The 8,524-nt window shown below is 39.3% G+C and overlaps 1 pseudogene; it reads left to right on the forward strand.

The window, feature by feature from the left end:
- The first annotated feature begins 1,385 nt into the window (after nucleotides 1-1,385).
- Nucleotides 1,386-5,208, forward strand: LOC131899750 (prostaglandin E2 receptor EP2 subtype-like; annotated as a pseudogene).
- Nucleotides 5,209-8,524: the final 3,316 nt, after the last annotated feature.

Here is an 8,524-nt window from a genome sequence, read left to right on the forward strand (position 1 = left end):
AAATAACTCCCACTAGTTGTCCCCTGACTTTCACATGCATATTGTAGTGTGTGTGTCCACGCATATGTGTGTGTGTGTGTGTGTGTGTGTGTGTGTGTGTGTGTGTGTAAGGGTCACAAGTCATTTAGATACCTGTTTTGTTGTTGTTGCTGTTTCGAGACAGGGTCTCTCTATGTAGTCCTGGCTGTCCTGGAACCTGTTATGTAGACCACTAGGCTGACCTCGAAACTCAGACTTCCATCTGCTTCTGCTTCCTAACTGCTGGGATTAAAGGTATATGCCACCATACCTGGCAAGATACCTATTGTTTGTTTGTTTGTTTTTGAGACAGGGTTTCCCTGTGTAGTCCTGGCTGTCCTGGATTTCCCTATGTAGGTCAGGTGGGCTTCGAACTCACAGAGATTCGCCTGCCTCTGCCTCCTGAGCACTGGGACTAAAGGTGTGTGCGACCATCACCAAGCTAAGATCCCTATTTTTTAAAGCTCTGAGAATCAGTTTTAGTTTCTTGGAGGTGACATCACCTCTCCGAGAAGGTAAGCTCTAAAATATAGGCCAACTCAGGGCCTTCAAAACTACAAGATACTGGTTTCCTGGATTTTTACAATATCTAGAGGCTAAAGGGGAAGAGTGAAGGATAACGGTGTATAAGAAAGGCAAATAAAATATTACCATGATTTTGACCTGTGAATCTAATTTATCAATGAATGAATCCATCAATCAATAAGAGACTTACTGTGATCTAAGGATGTGTGGGTATGTAGATAAGAAAGATCCAAGAGATAGCACACATTTTTTAAATCTATCAATCCTTTAAACATTCAATTCATATGCATAGCCCATCTTCTCATGTACCCCATACATTTTCCCTAAATTTGAGATGTAATAGCTCTAAGACTTTGTTCTCTGGAAAACACTTCTGAATAATTATTTTCTGTGTACAGGTATAGTTACAAAAGATGTCAAAAAGAATCACAAAAATACAATAAATGCTGAGGCTTAGTCGTTTTGCTAATGAGTCAATAAAAGAAATGCATGGCCTGCTTTTGATGCTAACTCAGAAAAGAATAATTGCTGCAGTAGTAATGCAATTCCCTTCATTTCTAGTCTTAGCAATACAGATATTTCTATTAATGCCTCCTTGGTCACCATAGTGTTGTACCCACATGAGACACAGGAGAATGCCTCTTAATGAAGGTAAATTAAAAGTCCTTTATTTGCTGGCAGTCAAGATCAGGCTCACAACAGAAAGAGCTCTCCATCCTAGCCTAGAGAGAGGCAGGGTAAGGGTTATAAAACAAAAACCACAGTTACATCATACCTGAGGCAGACCAGGGAGCAGAAGTTTCAAATTTTAGTTCAGTTTATTTGTTTTATGTTATAAAACAATGGACCTCCTCAAGCTGCAAGTGCAGCTGCATGTAAATGTTCTACTCAGCAGGATGTGGTCAGTGAGGGAAGGGGGCGTTTGGGTGAAGTTAGCTAAAACTAAGACAAAATGAAGTTACTTTGGGCAGTTCTATAGTAAAAATGATTTCTTCCTGAACCTGAATTTAAAATGAATAACAGCACTTGGTATATGGAATCATGTCCTCAGAAAGTGATTCTCAAACACAGATCTGTTGACCTCTTGCATCATAATTATTTTAATAGATTTTCAAAAATACAGATTCAATGTCTCTGAACAGAATTTCCAGAAGTGAGCCCAGGGCCCAACAGTGTGTTTTTTTAGAAGCTCTTCAGTTGATTCTGATTCACGGGGAGATTTGGAGGGCACTGTGGGATAGTTGAAACCAATTTTTTTTTGTTAAAGCAGAAAAGATCTAAATAGTGTTCTAGTTAACACTTTATTAGTCACTAAGAGTGTGAGCTTATGTCTGGCATTGATGACTGCACTGGCCTTACCTTCTCTGTATGTTTTCCAACTGCTCCTTATGCTTGGATTTTTTTGTCCAAATTGCTTCAGGTGCTCCACTATCAGTCTTCTTTGTGTATAACTTTTAAGTTCTATTGCTTTACAAAATGTCTTTGCTCTTTCACTTTGGGTTTTTACTCTGTGTATAAGAAAGATATCAAATTGGTTCAATCCATCATTACTATTCCTGATAGGTAATGTTCACACAGGCTGCCTCCTGAACCATGTGTTGCTGTTATAGAGATTAGTGTTCCCTCTAGTCTTATCTGTGGTTTCCAGAGATTCCAGGTCACATGATACACTATAGGGTCATTTAAGTATCTCTTGCTTTGCCTTTCTTCCCAAGCACTTGGTATCTCAAGTCAAATGTTTCAACCAGCTCTGATACAAGCTTTAGAACAGGTCTGTGAATTCATTCTAAGTATAGTAGATGCTGTGTTATGCCATCCAAATCCATCTTTAGGACCAAAGAACTCATTCCTCCAGCTTCTGGGAATGTAGCCATGAGACAGTCTTTAGCTGTCAGCCTCCCACACAAATTCTCCTCAGTTGCAAATAGCTGCTTGTTTAAGGCTATGTGTCTTTCCCAGAGGGGCAAACGGTATCCAATGCACATTATGGAAAATATAAAGACATAGATAGCCTATGTTCTACAAAGTAAGGCAACCTTGAGTGTTTGTCCCTGCTTCAGAGCTTCTTTATTGGGGTTGTTTGACATCTGTTTTGGAACTGTGTTATCATTCAACTTCCTCGTCCTGGTCCTACTTCCTTTCCTTAGGTTCTGGTAATGGTTTTCTGAAAACACCCCAATAAACCTCTTACACACAACTCTTTCACTGTGCTTATTCAAGAAACTCAACCTTTTGCATTCCTGGGGCAATCAATCTGATTATTGACTATGTCCAACTTATCACTACCTTGTCTACACAAACACCTTGTGTTTCATTGGCAGTCTGAATAAAAACTGATCTCTCACTTTCCCTCTAGCAATTATAAAGATTGCGCCTAATACCCATTGCAGGAGGCAATGCATGATAATATTTTGAAAGGGCATAAGAACAACTTGAAAATATTCTTACAAGTGAATTGGAAAAGAAAAATATCAATGAGGAGAGAGGTGAAAAACATAAACCTCTGAGTTGTATGAAATTTCAGAAAAGGACAGACCTGTATAATGTCCTACAAGTAGGATAAACATTGGGTGCCTTCCTTGCTCTCCACCATATAGAGACAGGGCTTTCACTGAACCTCGGGATTGTCTGACTAACTTGCTCCCACATTCCCTCCATACAATGTTATCACATACAAGCTGCTACACCTGCCCAGCTTTTAGGTGGATTCTGTTCTGGGGATGATTTACTGAAGCATGCCCCTAGCCACAACTTTTCAACTTTAATATAATCTGCTAAGGAAGACAGAAGCATGGTGGCTACAGATTACTTCATGCCTATATGAAGATCATATTTTCTAATCCTAATGTTAAGATCCATGGGTGTATGTGCTGTTTCTTGATAAAAAATAAAACTCTGAGAAGCACTTTGAGATACTGACATTTTGATGATGAACTGATGGTCAACAAGACAAAAAGTATAAAGCCAGAACTATCTCAGAAAATTCATTTTATGTTTATCCTTATTTAGAGGATGTTATAGAGAACTATTCATTTCTAAACTTCACTTAATTCAGAGTTTTATTCCTCTTTGTCTTTCTTATCTTTGATATATCTACTTTCTTGATTCATTTACAAGGACATTTTGAGAGTCATTTTTATGCCTTTCAAAGGTTCTGTGTATTATCATTTAATCCTCTGTGGTACTGTCAGCCATTTATAATACCAAATAGAGCAATTAAATAGCAACATTGTATTATTGTTTTAAATATTCATTTGCACAGCAACGTCTAAGAAAATATAATGTATCAAATCAATGTTCTGCAACTTCTGAGGCCATTAAAAATAGTATCAAATAATCTGTATTAAGAATAAATTTACATAGTATATTAATTAAATACTAAATAAAGCTTTATGCATATAAAATGATACCGTTTTTCAATTACATGTGTTCATTTAAAGAAATATCAACACCTCTCTGGAATGCTGGCTACCATACGTCTCAGTTTGGAAATGAGATGACTTCCACTTCAGATTATGTGTCTTACATGGAGGAGACACAGAAGAGTATAGGAGGAAGAGACTTAACCTAGACATCAAGACTTGTAAAGGTTTTATAAGTAAATTTAAGAGGAAAGAATTTCACATAAAACCACAGGTAGCTTGCCGCTGCTCAACTACAGGGAGTACGTCCAGTACTGCCCCGGGTCTTGGTGCTTTATCCGGCGGCACAGGCGGACTGCATACCTGTAGAGAGCCGTGCACGGCCGTGCCTCAAAGATGGTGCCAGCGTCCGGCTTCGGCCTTCCCGATGGCAGGTGTTCTCTGGGATAAACAACTCCTTATTTGCCTTGGGCGTAGAATCTGGCTTGGGCGTAGAATCTGGCTTGCTTGTGTATGTCTGACCCTATCGGCATTGTCCACGTGGCACTACGGGGTTGGTTGCCCAGTGGCTATAAAGGGCGTGGGCTGGCTTTTCCCGGGGGTCAGAAGATGGGAGTCAGAAGATGGCTTTCCCCGAAGTGAGAAGATGGCTTTCCCCGGGGTCAGAAGATTGTTCAAGGCTCCTGAATAAACGGCAGAAAGAAGAGCTCGGTGTTGAGTCTTCCTTGCTGGTCAAGGCGGACCCGACACATACCTGCAGTTGTACGCCACAGTGCTGCTGCTGCTCATCTTGGCGGTGCTCGCCTGCAACTTCAGCATCATCCTTAACCTCATCCGCATGCACCATCCGCATGCACCATCGGGGCAGAAGAAGCTGCTGTGGATCATTTGGCAGTGGCCTGGGTGGCCCTGGGTCTCGCAGGAGAGGAGAAAGGACTTTGATGGCGGAGGAGGCGGACCACCTCATTCTCCTGGCCATTATGACCATCACCTTCACCATCTGCTCCTTGCCTTTCACAATCTTTGCTTATATGAATGAAACCTCTTCCCGAAAGGAAAAGTGGGACCTCCAAGCTCTTAGATTTTTATCAATTAACTCTATAATTGACCCTTGGGTCTTTGCCATCCTTAGGCCACCGGTCCTGAGACTAATGCGTTCAGTCCTCTGTTGTCGGACTTCATTGAGAACACAAGAAGCTTCAGGAACTTCCTGTTCTACCCAGCCCAGTGCCAGTAAACAGACTAACCTTTGTAGACAGTTGTAAGGACGCACTTCAAGAGGGAGCCTTGACAAACGCCTTTAAATGGCCTTGCTGCTGGAGAAACATCAAGAGCTGGTGTATAAACAAAATGAAGCTGCCCCGATGAAGCTGTGGTTTGACTGTAGATCTGATAACAAATCTTTGTGGAAGTCCCCCGAAGGATGTCTAGAGCTCACCTTATGTGGCCTTTGAAGGACAACCAGCTGCGTCTGATACCCACTTGATTTAAGCTTTCCTGCTGAATGACAAAGCATGTGGTTTTGTAATTTGTTTAAAACTCTGCGTGGTGACTATCTCCTGTTTTAGATTTTGATGCCACTGCTGTTACAAATGCAGAGTGCAGTCAGGCCAAACGAAAACTCATTCTCTAGGAAGTCAATTCGTGCAAGCGATGAAGCAACCGAGGCGGACAAGTGGTTGTCTTGTGATTACTTAACGGACTCTTTGTTTGGACCGTGAAGTTGGAAGTCACCGGTCCCTTTTACTGTAACGCTGTAACGTTTGTGTGGGGGAGTCCTCTCCAGTCACTCTGTGCCCCCCTGAGAGGGCAGCACTGATTTGGTTAGAGGAGGTTTGGTTCACCCTTCCCTTAGGAGCCTTGTCCTGTTGTCGGGTTATTTATTCTGTTTGTCTATTGTGATGATGCTACTGAAGACGACTTCAGGAATTTCCTTCTCAAAAAGAAATAATTAAAAAACAGTGAATTCTAAAAAACAAAACAAAACAAAAAAAAACAAACCACAGGTAGCTGCAGTTCAGGTTGTAGAAAGGAAATCCTTATATATTGTTAGTAAGAGAGTTATTTAGTATACTCATCAGGGGAAACTGGAGGAAAGTTGCTAAAGAAAAAGCATAGAACTACCATATACAAAAGAAATATAAACAGTATGTTCAAAAGATTGCTTCACTCTTATGTTCACTAAAGATTTATCCAAAAGAGCCAAGGTATTGAATCAATCTAAATATCCTTCAAAAGATAAATTAATTAAAATTCAAAATAAGTTAATTAAAATCTGTCTTATGTATATACACATAACAATAAACTTTTTTTATTTGCTAGCCAATGATGTCTGAGAAGAGGCATTATCCTCACCCCCTTTAGGGTAGCTCCATTTAAATTATTTTATATGTGTATATGTTTGTACTTTAAGAAGCCTCTACAGTGAGAGATTATAAAAACCAGATGTGGGGAATGATTTCAAGGAAACTATTTTCCAGACACAACAGAACAGATGTACATATTAACTCACAGAAATTATGACAGCATGCACAAGATCTGTGCAAGCTCAAGCTAGGAAGAATTCTAGCATGGAGGAAGGGAGGTGGGCATGAAGTTCTGCCCCAGCTGAGGAAAATATTGTCATTTGTTTGCTGCTGAGAGAAAGTCAGTTTTCTTCAATTAAGTGATACTTGCTGTACTAACCACACTTTAGGTCAGGTCCCACATCTGGGCATAGTTGGCCAACATAATCTAGACTCAATTAATTTTGAGAGAGAGAGAGAGAGAGAGAGAGAGAGAGAGAGAGAGAGAGAGAGAGAGAGAGAGAGAGAGAACTAAGTTGTGTGTATAGGGAGGTGGGGAGGGTCTAGGAAGTGTTAGGGGAGGGAGTGAATATAATCAAAATACATTGTATGAAATTATCAAAGATTAATAAAAAACATAAACAACAGAAAAACATCATGACTGTGGGAAGAGGACCTATAGGGAATGGAGAAGTAATGGAGAGAAGAGAGGAAATTATGCAAAAAATAACAGTAAAATATATTGGAAAACAGTATTGTACTAGCACAAAGACAGATGTGTAGATCAATGGAACAGAATTGAAGATCGAGATATAAATGCACGTATCTATAGGCATATGACTTCAAAAAACACTAATTAGGAAATAGAAAGCCTCTTTAATAACTAGTATTTGAAAAACTGGATATATAGCTAAGTGTAAAAGATTGAATCTAGATCCCTATCTCTCACCACACACAAGACTCAATTCCAAATGGATCAAACTTTAACAAAAGACCTGAAATGCTGAAATTTCAAACTATGGTTCTCAACCTTCCTAATGTGGTGACCCTTTAATATAGTTCTTCATGTTCTGGTGACCCCCAGCCATAAAATTATTTTCATTGCTACTTCATAACTGTAATTTTGATACTGTTATGAATCATAATGTAAATATCTCATATTCAGGATATCTGATCTGATATCCATTGAAAGGGTCATTGGATGCCAAAAGGAGTTGCAACCCACAGGTTGAGAACCTCTGAATCTAGAAGAAAGAGTATGAACTAAACATCAGGATATAGGATCAGGAAAGGCCTTTCTGAATAGGATCCCAGTTGTTTAGGAAATAAGATCAGTAATTTATGAAAGGGGCTTCATGAAATTAAAAAGCTATGTACATAGAAAAAGAAACTCCTAATTTAGTGAAGAGGTAGTCTACAGAATGGGAGAAAAAAAATCTCTTCCTGCTGTACATCTGACAAATGATTAATATCTAGGATACACAAAGGACTACAATCAGTAACTGTCAAGACAACAAACATCCTTTTATGATACTAGAGGAAATTAGGCTATCAAACAGCATGTGTCATCTATAATATAAAACTGTATAGAGACCTGCTTAAAAGTGAGAAAATAAATTGATATAACAAAAGATTTTCTATAGAGATATGTGTTCTGTGGTATGTGTTTATGGATATGTGTATATATGTGCCTGTATTGAATATGTGTATTTGTACACAACTATGCTGATATTCTCCATCCTCTCCTCTTTAAATCCACTCAGTATTCTCGTCCACTGGTTTTGTGGCTTAGGAAACTGAAGCATAAGAACTGTATCAATGGGTTTCCTCAAGTTTTGGTGTCCTGGTGGATTCAGACAATAAGAAAAACATCAGTAAACTATTAGTTTCCTTGTGGAATACTATGATGGGGAATCCTCAACTGAAAATCATAGTTTCTACAACTCTTTTGCTCCATGTTCCAGTTATTACATTTCCCTTTTCCCTTAAGCAGTGATGGCATCCTGCTGTGACTGTCTCTTAGGATACCCCCCTGACTTTGTGGTCCCTGTGTACATATTGCAAACTTTGTCTTCACTAAATTTTCGTGGATTACAAAATATGAGAGTGCCACCTTCTTCTACCAACTCACAAAGATTAGTAGTGTTTTTCTCGTCTGTTGCAATATCCTACCCTACTAGAAATCATATTTTATTGCTAATAATCTAAGTCTGTTAAACTCCAAGGTTCTCAAGAGCTAAGATCATACCATGCACACTGTTGTGACACTTGTAGGCCTGGATTTCTATTGCCCCAGAGTTGGCACTCAATAATTATTCTGAGGAATTGAATTGA

The sequence above is a fragment of the Peromyscus eremicus genome, chromosome X (genome assembly GCF_949786415.1).
Source record: "Peromyscus eremicus chromosome X, PerEre_H2_v1, whole genome shotgun sequence".
Taxonomy (NCBI): domain Eukaryota; kingdom Metazoa; phylum Chordata; class Mammalia; order Rodentia; family Cricetidae; genus Peromyscus; species Peromyscus eremicus.